The 12,089-nt window shown below is 45.5% G+C and overlaps 1 protein-coding gene across 6 annotated transcripts in view; it reads left to right on the top strand.

The window, feature by feature from the left end:
- Positions 1-12,089, top strand: part of Foxn3 (forkhead box N3) — a 440,054-nt gene that overhangs the window by 253,789 nt on the left and 174,176 nt on the right. The window lies entirely within an intron of this gene.

The following is a 12,089-nucleotide window of genomic DNA, read 5'->3' as shown; positions in this document are numbered from 1 at the left end:
GCTGTAGGAGATAAAATGGGATTTTCCAGAGCAGCCCAGCCGACATTGTAGAAATGTCCAGAAGGACAGAGCCATATGCTTAGTTTTCTTTTTGTGGCTGTAGCCACTCCCCAGATGGAAAAGAACTAGGACTGGAGTAGAGAACTGCTGATGTGTGGGGTTGGGGGGGGACACGACACTGATTATTGAACTATTTCCCAGATTCTCATGTTCTGTTGTTGCTCTGTCCCCACATTCTCCAACCTTGTGGAGTATACTTGCCTTTCTAGTGTGTCCCTTGGAAGTATTCCACATCTCTCTGCTTTTAGCAAGTTAAGAACATAAGTGTTATTCACTGGGTCATATCATTGGTTCATTTAGTCCACTATTTTGTTGCCAAATGTGACCCCAAGGGAAACAGAGTGATTATTTAATAATTTGAAGGATTATAGGAAAGCTCTGGAGTTTGCAGGAAGACTGCATACTCAGGCATGAGGCGCTGGAAGCTGGCCTTAGCCTAATGACTTCCTCTGAGTTTTTAATATAGCATAAAAATGTCGATGAACCTGAGCTTTAATAGTAAAAATAATTTCCAGCAAATACTTCAGATCTTATCTATCACCTGCAGTTCTTTTTCTCCCACTTGAGTGAGGTGGGGAGGAGGGCATTTCTACCACCTAAGTTAGGGAGGTGCTTAGATCTCACCAGTGTCCAGGTCACTGGCTGGAGCGTGGTGGGGCGGTCCAACTGCATGTCGCCTTTTCCTTGTCTTAGCACCCTGAGCGCACCTCTCTTTCATCCAAAAGCCCAGAGACTGTCATGCTTTCATCCAAAAGCCCAGCGTTTGCTTCAGGATCCTCCAGTGTGTGAAATTATTCTACTAAAGCTATGTGATTATATGGGCGATTATATGGTATTTCTATGGCTTACAATGATATGATGTTCAGCTCAGTTCTAAGCTACTGGCCCACTTGTTGATTGACTCTGGGATGATGAAAGTGGAGCAAAGCAAGCCATTAAGCAGGGGCCCAAAAGATGCTGAGTTGACACGGTCTGGCTGGGTTTATTGGCGATGCAGGGAATCATCTGTCAGCCTTTGTAGGGGTGCTAGGAAGGGCCCGTGGGAGGGAAATGCTTGGCTTCTGTGGAGCTGGTGCTTACTGTGGTGAAGAAGGTGGTGATTATACTAGGTGGGAAGCTATGGCTGGTGCTTGCAGGTGTGCTTGGCAGCAGGTAGCCCTGAACTGAGCTGCAGGTGGCTGTGAGCTGCAGGCAGAACAAAGCACCTGAAAACCCCACCCCGCACTGCGTGCACAGCCAGCAGAGCGCTGCGTATGGAGGTGAGCTGATTGTGACCCTGTCTTTCAGCATGCCCTTTCAGGTGTTTGTTAGGATGTTCCTCTACCCCTGATGGTTTTTGTACAACGAAAACTGTGCATTGTTTTTAGCTGGAATGCAGCTTGCTCAATCACGTTAGCCCTTGTGTTGGTTTCCTTGTGCTGTTGTAACAGTGACTCAAATAGCAGGAATTTATTACCCCCAGCTCTGGGGGCTGGAAGTCCCAGATGGATGTGTCAGCAGAGCTGGTGTCTTCTGACACAGGCGGGAAGATCCGTCCCGCCTCTCCATTGGCTTCTGGTGCTGGCCACAGTCGTTGGCACTTTCGCTTTGCAGAGGCACCACCTCTACCTCTGCATTCTGGTGTTTGCCCTCTGAGCTGTCTGCCTCTGAACTTGTCCTTCCAGAAGGACATGGGTCGTATCGGATGAGTAACCTACTTTATTCTAGCATGACCTCGCTTCAACTTCTCTAGTGACGCAGTTCTCACATAAGGTCGGTGGTGAGATACGGGCAGCTAGGACTTTGACGTTCAGATCTTAGGGGAGCATAATTCAACACTTATTCTCCCTCCGCCTTTCAAGTGAGACATTTTTGTGGTAAAAAATATGGAAAAGCAGAAAAAAAAATGTTCGAAACACAAAATGCTGGTATGTGTTGGGGCAAGGGAACCAATCTGAAATGGTTCCCATGAGCCAAGCTAGGGCAAGTTGGAGCAATGAAGTAAACACTTACTGCATTGTAATCCAGAGTATCAGTATGAGCCCACACTAGTGTGAATAAATGAAGAAGAATGAGAGAAGAAATAAAGTACCCCGAGAGAGGAATTCCAAGTAATTTGTGTGTCTGTTTCTCCATGTAGGGTTGAACCTGCCTCTCCACGCTCTGAGGGGCTGCACTAAGGACCTGCTTGCTAAGCGTGGAATATGGGAAGTGTCTTACTTGCTTTTCTCTGGTTGCTGAGACAAAATACCTGACACCCAGAATGAAGGAAGGAAAGATTTATTTAGTTCACGGTTTGAGGAGGTTTTAGTCCACACTCAGCTGGCTCCAAGGCAGAGTGGCACATGGCAGAGGGGAGCAGTTCATGGTGGTGAAAACAGAAAAAGCATCGAGAGCAAAAGAGGGGAGTGAGAGCGTGCTGTGCGCCCCAGGCTGGGTGTAGCACTCACACCCATAATCCAAGCATTGGATCATAGATTAATCACAAAGTCTAGAAGCCATCCCATGACTGCATGAGGCTTTGGGGGATATCCAGATACAAACCACAACAGGAAGGAACGGGAAGGTGAGTTTGTGGTAGAAAGTTCTGGCAGACACCATCTCCCAAAGCTACCTGTGAAAGCTAACATCGCTGGTGATGGGGAATTTACAGCCGATGGCTTTCCCACTACGTCACGGCCTCGGCTCATCACCTCTGTGGCTGTTGCTCAGTTTCCTGTCACCTGGACCAAGACTTGAGATAAATTAGCTCGTGAGGAGGAGATGTTTTGTTTTGGCCTGTGGTTTCAGTCTGTGGTCACCTGGTCCTGTCATTTTGGGCCTGTGGCAGTAGACTGTATCACATGAGGAGTGGGTGGTGGGGATGGCAAAAGCCAAGACCAGTGGAACCCGGGTGCTCAATATCCCTTTCGGGGATGTCCCCCACTGACTTGTCTTCTGCAGGCCCCTCCTTCTAAAGCTTCCACCACCTCCCAGTAGTGCCCTAGGCTGCTAACCAACCCTCTTGACACAGTGGTGGCGAACCTGTGGCATGTATGCCTCTGTGGGCATTTGCTATCATTGAAATCTAGGAAAGGTTTGCCATCATAGATGGTTCCTTGGGGGACATTTAAGAACCAAATCATGACACAAGTCATCCTCTCCCAAGCTTGAACTGTAGTTTAATGCATAGGTGAAATGTCAGACCTTAGTTTTGTTCTCCAGGGGAAACTGTGTCCAAATTATATACCTGAAGAGCGCTCCTCAAAGCTGTCAACCTCATCACCAACAAGGGAAGTCTGGGAAACAGTTATAGACCAGAGGACGCCTAAGGAGACGTGCTGACTAACATGGTCTTAGGTGGCATCCTGGATAGAAAAGAACATTAGGGGAACAGTAGCAAAATAGGAATAAATTGTGTCATTTAGTTCAAAGTCTTGTGCCTGTGTTGGTTCCTTAGTTATGACAGATGTCCCCGTGTAGTATAGGTAGTTAACATCATCAGAGACTGAAAGAGGGGCATATGGGAGTTCCCTGTGCTAACTTTGTGCCCTATAGTTTTTTTTATTTTTTATTTTTTTTTGGTTCAGGCTCTTGCTATGCATCTCAGACTCATAGTGATCCTTCTGTCTCAGCCTCCCCAGTTCTGGGATTACAGGCGTGCACCGCCACACCCAGTTCTGTGCTGGCATGTTGCACCCCGGGTTCCCGGTGCCAGCACGGCATGTGGTACTGGATATCGAACTCAGACCTTGGGCTTGCCAGGCAGGTGCTAATGCTGCCGAGCTATCTCTGCAGCCCTGTGCGATTCTTAAAGCACAGAGTATCTGAGTTTATTATTTCCATCGGTTTTCAATATCCAAATCATTTTTGGTGTAAGCAAAGTGAAGTGTACTTCCCAGAGCAGGTGCCTTTCCACTTTCTTGTCTCTTGTGGTTACCACACATTTCAAGAGCCGACCTCAGGGCCTTTTGCTTTGACTCAGTGTTCTCTGTGTCCCAGTGCCTTGGGTGCCACAGTGCTTGACACTTAGTTGTTTTGAAATGGCACTCACCTGGCTTTGGAGCATCCGCACAGCTAAGCACAGTGCTTTAAGACCAAATCCAGACTAAATCAGCCAGCAGGAGGACTCTTAAGCCTTTGTCAGGGTCGGGCCTGTGGGCTTGGGGACTAGATGGGAAAGAGGAGAGAGAAATGTTGGTTGGATGCTTCCTCTGTACCCCTTCAGGAAAGTCCAATCAGCTGCTTTAGTATTTAGCATGTTCCCTCCCTCCTCCTTGTGGCATTCTCATCTAAGGATATGCATGTTTTTATGTAGGTATTGCCGAGTTGCCTGCTGATTCTATACTTTGGGTCCAAACTCCACTCCCACCGGCGGCTTTCTAACTCTTCTCAGAGTCTGATGGTTACATAGACATCATTTTCCTATGGGTGACCTCAACTTCTATGATTTTGATACATCCTAGTGGGGCATTTAAGCATGACTTTTCTAGAAGTTGGGAATTGTAGCTCCACAATAGAGCACTCGCCAAAGCGTGCATGATATCTTGGATTCCGTTGTCAGCGTGCAAACAAAAAAAGCTACAATACTAGAATAATGCCCTGTAAATCACTGATACAATCATATGGAAGTTTACGAAGACGGATTGTCGTAGAAGTCATATACACGTGGATCTTACGTGATAGTTTTATTGTTACAGGCACTGGCACAAAAATCAGCCTACAGAAAACCACTGGCATCTTCTTTCACCAAGGGTGAGGAACAGTTTTTGTGATTCATCAAACTGATTTATAGTTCCTGGCTGATCAGTTTTTAGAGCATGGGAATTCTAATTTGGGAGCTAAAGCCATTATAGTTTTTAATTGTTGTTGTTGGTGGATCCAAAGAAATCTCAGCAACCTGTGTTTGTTTTGTGTGTGGCGCATCAGCCATACTTAGGCTCTCAATGGACAGAAATTAATTAAGAGGGTCTTTGTTCCCCACTGTGCCTTCCATTTTTTGTTAAAAAAAAATCTTTGCTCTAAAAATAATGATGTCTTTTTTTTTTTTTTTGTTTTATTTTAATGTGCCTTCACGTGTGAAGCTAGGAACGCTTGGAAGGATTTTGATGATGAAGGGATTTATTTTTTTGGATGATTTTTTCTTAAGTTTGTAAAATATTTCAAGCAAGTTTCTTTTGCCTCACTTTTTTTTTTTTTAATAGAAAAAGAATTCCCAGCATTTGCATCTATTTATGTTTCTCTTTATTTCTTTGGAGCAATTTAATGAGCCACAAAAAATTACATTAATGGATTCTCCAAAGGTTTTAGCCTTTTCAGTATTGAAGTTCTTAATGAAGTGGTTGGTTTTTAATGTTGACTCAGCAAAAGGTTTTATTTTATCCTGCCTACAACCCTATTTATGTGCTTTGTCTTTAGAATTCTTTTAATGCCTACAAAGTCATAGTCCTAAGGGTGTAGAACTTGTACAGAGTGGTCATTGCATATTGCTGTGATCTCAGTCATCTGTCCCCTTACCCCTTTTTTAATGCTGGGGATTGAATCTACAACCTCTAGCTTATAATCCACTGCTTGCCAGATAAATATCTGTGCCAGAAAGATTAAGGCTGGTAAAGGGATGATTAGCAAACTCCATGAGTGGACAGTAGGGAAGAAAAGGGAGGTATTCGGTGAACTCATTCTTGTAGACAATTAAAAGTTCAGTAAATCCTCAAATTGTTAAGCTTGTTAGCAGAACAGTGTTAATTCCTCCACTCAAAATGCTGAATTTGCACACAGCCAAGAACAGCTTATTCATTGCTTGGATAGGATCCCATAATTTTTAAATTTATAAGACGTCTTTCATTCTAGTTATTCAAAGTGTTGTGCATTTCATGGTTGGCAGAAGAACTGCAAAGCCATGATAAAATCACTCTGAACTGCATGAAAAGAGTTTAATTGTTAGATCATAGTGTCATTGCATGTTTTAATTCAGTCAAGCATAAAGAAAGAATGAAAGGATTTAGACTAGTTGCGTCGTTATTACTCTTATATTTATTTGTAAGCAACATTTCTGAGGGAAACCAGAAGTAGTTTTTTGGATGCCCCTCATATTCAATACACTTACTTGTATAAGTTTAATTTAAAAGGATAAGGCATTGGACATTTGAAGGATTGTACTTAAACTGTAACTTTGTGCTTAGAGTAGTTTTTTTTAAGAGTATTAAATTTTAAAAATCAATGTGAAGCTTCATTGTGCTAGATTTGTAGAATAGTGTGCTAAATTAATGTGGTAAAATAGATATGGGATTGAATGACAAGGTTTTTCTAACAATAGTACCTCCAAATATACATTTTGTCCAAAAAAAAAAAAAAAATTGGAGGGGATGTACAACAGAAAAGGCTTCCATTATAGGGGCATACTCCTTATTTTTAGAAAATACAATAATGCCCATTTACAGTGCAAACTTTAAAAATCCATTAGTTGGCTGTAATTTTATTTTCATATCAAATCATATTATCTATTGACTTCTATTGTATTTCCTGAGTTGGTCTCACAGAACATTTCTGATCTCAGCATTTTACCTTCCGTGTGCTGTCCATTGTACATTTAATTCTCGTTCAAGCCTACATTATTTTATTTAAATGGAAAACAGCCCCTGTTATCTTCGAGCACTTATGTCGTAGGCGTTTCTCATGAATATTGTGCTCATTCATCCAATTTCATTCTGTTTTCATACTCACTTGGGAAGTCAAATGCTTAAGCAGTGAGACTGATTATATCTGTGTCATCCAGGTCTGAGTGAAAGCCATAATCTTGCGGACTAAGCAGAGCCGTTGTCCCCTCTCCTGCCCTCCTCTTGGGGTGCTCTTACTCCTTGGTTTGTATTTTTGTTACCAGAAGAGTACGATCTCTTTAAGTCGCAGCCGATAGATTTCTGTTGATCTCACTCCTGATACAGTAGATCATAAAGAAATTCTATGTTTTTCATGTCTCATGTAAAGAAAGTGAGGGATTGATGGACCTGGTAGGATTCTGGAGCCTTTTCAGATTTGCTTAGTGTGTATTTGCTTTTCCAGACAGCCCGCTGAGGGCCTTGAAGATGCCTGCTCCAGGCATCTTCAGCTGTTCTAGAAAGTGGGAAATATCTGCAAAGCCAGGCCGTTCTGCATTCTGCAGTTGCCCAACCCTCACCTTCCCAGAGGAGGAGAAACCTACCTGCGTGTTAGAAACATGAGAGGACTATAAAGAAGGAAAAATGCTTGAAGTCGCAAAAGAAAAAAGAGACAGCATGTTCTTTGTTTTGCAGCAGTGTGAAAATGACAAACGTTTTATCACAATAGAAAATATAAACCCACCACTGCCACGTTGTCGAAAGACTCTTCTCCCTCCAAGTTCTGACTACATAAAGTTTGTGGACTTGAAGGATTCAAAAGCGAGGGAGCCCGGTGTGGTAGCCAAGCCTATAATGAATCCCAGCACTCTGAGAAGCTGAGGCAGGAGGATGGCGAGCTCCAGCAACTTAGCAGACCCAATGGCGGAAAGAAGAAAGGGGCAGGGGTGGGGCTCGGTGCCGAGGCCTGAGTGAGATTCAATCCCCAGGACCCCGTCCCTATGCATAAATAAAAGAGGTATTAAGCAGTGGAGGTGTGGAAACGTAATTAGATGGTTCAGTGACACCTATCATTCATACAATGTTTGAGGCAGGTGGAGTGAGAGGATTGGTTTATTGTATGTCTGCAATAGGTTATGTGGGTCAAACGGGAACGGTGAATAGTGGGAGATAATACTGATACGGCCATCCCTCACTTATCGTGGCCCTCCCTCACTCACATTACAGTCTCACATTACAGTCACGCCCGTGATAAGTGAAAATCAGCGAAATAGGGGTTATATTTATTTTAATATTTATATATATTTTAAAGCTTTAGAACTCACTTCTGCACTCTTATAAACCTTTCTCACACTTTAAAAAACACTTCTAGTGTTTTTAACCATTTTCCCTTTTTCTTTTCTTTTTTGCGGTACTGGGGATCGAACTCAGGACCTTGTGCTTGTCAGGCAGGCGCTTGTGCCGCTGAGCTGTATCCCCAGCTCCTTTTAGCCATTTTCTAAACTCGTAAACATATGTAATTTTAATAACATACATATACTGTGCAGTGCTGCAAAAATCCCATGATATAGTGAAAAATCTATGACAAATAATTTAGATATTTTTCGGCCCAACAGTGAGTCTGCGCATGTCAAACCACGAAGTAGCAAGGGACTGCTGTAAAGGTAACTGTGTGACGTGGTAACCACTTTCAGTATCGATCAGACCTTGAAGGAAAGAACCTTGCCTGTTGGCAAGAGGATCTTGCTTCACTATTTTGAAGAGCTGGGAATCTGCAACCTGAAGCAAAACACCTTAAGATAAACGTACTAGCTACTGTCTTCATGGGCAGGAGGGGTTAGGAGCCTGTGGGTAGAGTTATAGAAAGATTTGGGTTCATTTTAGAGAAACGATCTGTAACAGGACAGTGTCTGAGCCTGTGCCAGACACTGGGTAAGTACCGAAGGGTGGATGGACTGACAAACGGGACAAGAGCAGAATCAGCTCTCCTGAGGGCTCTAGTTCAGGCTTGACCACCAGCTGCTTGGGGTGTCCCAGTGACTTAACCATTGCTAGAGAGCTGCGGCATTTTCCTTCCAGCGATTGGGGTGTTCTGTGCCTACATCTGTCATGCTGCCACGAGAGTCGGCTGAGGATCTTTGTGCCCTGTGTCTGCAGTCTGCCCACCTTTAGTGGAAAGTGGAAAGGGACATGAGTGGCACTGAGCCAAACTCGATTACTTAGAAGTTAGAGGTCAGGCTCTTCTCTGGAAATGAAGTCCAAATACCAAGAGTGCAGGGGGACTAATTTAGTTACTCTGCATTTGGGGTCATCCAGCGCTTGATTCATGCCCCGCAAGTACCTCTGCTGTTTTAGTGACACTTCTTTGCATTTCCTTCCTTCCGTGTGAATAAAATGATCCCTGCGATGTTTCGCCAAGCAGAAGCCCATTTCCAAAAGCCATCCTGCAAGTCATCCAGGCCACGCCCTATTGTTTACCCACTGAATTAATACTGAGAGCAGGGCCCACCCGTTATATATATAAACTTTCTCTGAAGAGTCCAACTGATGTCCCTATTTCTGTACAGTTGCAGGGTTTTGGCCAGCGTCTCAGATCACATTCTCAGCCTTGTGTTTTTTGCATGTCAACTACCAGAGGCATTCTTTGTCAAAGTGTCTTTTCGGCACTCTGCCATGTATGCAAAAGGTGCGGAAAGGGTGTGAGAAAACCCTGTGTGAAAAATTCCACATCCAGTGCTAACTTTTGCTGATTTTTGAAGTCATCTGGGGAAAACATCCATGAACCACAAGACATTTTTATAAAAGCCTTATCTTTAGCAATCAAGTTACTTCATGACAATAGCCCTAGTAGAGACATGCACACTGCGTGTTTACTTTTAGGTGGAAAGTTTTGCTTGAAGTCTGCTTGCTGGCTGCCGGTTCCACCTGCATTTCTCAGGCACCCCACCCACGGCACACAACACAGTGCTGGGTGACAATACAATGGAAAATGACTGCGGGGAAAAAACCGTGTTCAGAGGGGAAAAGCTTCAACCAGATTTGAGCTCTTCCTGTCTCCTCTCCCTGCCGCTTTCCCTCCTCCTCCCTCTGCTTTTTTCCCCCCCTCTCCCCTCTCCTCTCTCCTTCTCCTCCCTCTTGCCTCTTCTTCCTTCCCTCTTCCTTCTTCTCTTTCCCATTTTTTTTTTTTAAACTATAAGGAGAGCAGAATTTCTTTTCTTAGTTTTCTTCTAAGCCAGAAATTGTTCATCACCTTCCTTTTCTTCTTTTAGGGAGACTGAGGCACACCATTTTTTCTTTCTTTTTTTTTTTTTTTCTTTTTTGTGCTCCTTCAGATTTCCCAACAGAATCACCCCCTGGAGCAGTGGCTGCCCTGGGCCCTGCACTGGTGAGCTCAGCCAGCCCCCTGCCCCGTCAGGCCTTGGCTCCCTCCACCTGTGCCTGCTGTAGAGACAAGGCTGGTCCAAGTGGGTCCTGCAGTTGGACCCATCAGCTGTGACACCCTCAGGAGAAAGGGGCCAGTCAGGAGATAGCAGGGAAGCAGAAAATCGAAAGAAGTCTGAAGACACCAGGCTGTCAAGGTGTGACTGCCCTGCCCCATCCTGCCCGTTGGAAGACCAGGGGTCAGCAACACCAGCGTCCCAAGTCTGTCTCCAGTGAGCTTCATTTGCACTCCTGGCAAGTCCATCTGCCTCCCGGGACTGCAGTCGGGCGGGACCTGAGAACTGCGCACCGTCCCTCTTGGGTCCGACGTGCTGCAGGTTCCCTGCCAGCCCCTCACACCAGGGCCAGAGCAAGTTCCAGGTGGAGACGGGGCCTACAGCCCTGCCTGGCCTGCCCTAGCTGTGTGGCCGTGGCCAAGGTGCCTGACCTCCCTGAGCAGCCATTTCATCATTCCCGTTGTGTCATCTTACCTACTCCCCGTAATGATGTAATCATTACGTCTGCAAACATCAACTTCTAAAAAAAGAAAGACTTAACCACAGTAAGAGAGCAGATGAAGTAAAATGATCTATCAAGTGCTTAGCACTTGGGCCTGCCCTGTAGAAAATCAATAAATTTGATTCCTGTTTCCTTATCATCACCAGACTCTTGATAATTGCCTCGTGCTGCTTTTGCCTAGGCTGCACACCGGTGTGGCGCTTGCGTGTCTGGCTTGGCATTGAGAAGCATCTTCTATACTTTATGCCCTGTCACCACACGGATCTATTTAAGATCTCTGAGAACCTGGCCCTCTGTGAGCTCTCTTTGCCTCCCTTGCTGGACTCCAAGCAGATCTTCCATACAGGCCCTCTTCAGGGGACGTTAGGAACGCTCTCCCTGAGAAGGCCTGGCACAGTTGGTAAGCATAGTGCTGAGTATTTTCTTCCAGTTGCTGAGGGATGCCCGGAGGCGCTGGTGACCCCTCTCTTCCCATCCACAGCTGGAAGGGCATTTAGAGGGGAGGGAGAAGCGCGAGCCCTGTGTCCTGTCCCCCTGAAGATCGTTTAGCCATTTGGCAAGGTTGGTGTTTCTGGCCTCCATCTCCTTCCCCATCTGTCTGGCAAAGCCCTGATGCATCCCCAGGTGTGCAGCAAACCTGTTTGATGAACTTGTCACTGTGGAAGCCTGGGAGACCCATTGGGCTGCCCAGGGCTGGGAAGGGGATAAATTCCACGCCGTTGGCTGTACACACCAAATATTGTCGGAGGACAAAACATTTTGGAGCTGCTCTGGAAAATGCAAATGCGCGTGGGCTGATGAAGGCCAGGGGTGGCGCCAGCTTTGTCTCCTTCTTTATTCCTTTGTAGAGAAGCCTCCTTCTGCTGCCTGTGGCCACGGAATAGGCACTGAGAGGTAAGGGCTGAAGCTACCCTCCCCTGAGCACAAGGGATGAAGTTTTCACTGCGGGCTGGCCCAACAGTCAATTGTGTGCGTTCTCTACCAGGTCTGTAATCCTTGCTCAGATCTTTCCGCAGTAACTCATTAGTTTTCTTCCCCCTACATTCTTTTCTTCTTTGATGAGAACAAAGGCTGCTCCTCCCTGCTCCCAGTCTTACTTTGCTCACCCAGGGAATCTGGCGGTCCTACTTTCATGCCTTTGGAAGCAAGTGCCCCCAGTGTTATCCTCCCCTACCTGCTAGCAGAGGAAGATCTCCAGCCTTTGTATGTTCAGATCTGTGTTCTGAAGGCCCCTGTGTGGCGCCAGGGCCCTGGACTCTGCTGCAGGTGTTCTGGACCTGTGTCCTGTCCTGGCTACCAAAGGAGCCCTGGCTGGAGTGGCACCCCCAGCTTGTTAATGGACTGGAGTTGAGAAGGGAAGGATTGGACATATGGTAATGCTGGTGGAATTTTCGTCTTATTAAGGCCCTTTGAAGTTCCCCCTTTCTGACGCCACCCCCTTTTGCCCTCATGTCTCAGATGTGGCGTGTGCTGTCATCAAGGTTGTTGAAGCCAAAGTTATAGGAAAACCAACTGAATTTCTCTAATACAACTCTTTGA

This window comes from Octodon degus, unplaced genomic scaffold (assembly GCF_000260255.1).
Source record: "Octodon degus isolate 3935 unplaced genomic scaffold, OctDeg1.0 scaffold00070, whole genome shotgun sequence".
NCBI lineage: Eukaryota > Metazoa > Chordata > Mammalia > Rodentia > Octodontidae > Octodon > Octodon degus.
The sequence above is the reverse complement of the archived record's forward strand: the minus strand, read 5'-3'. Positions and strand labels throughout refer to the sequence as shown.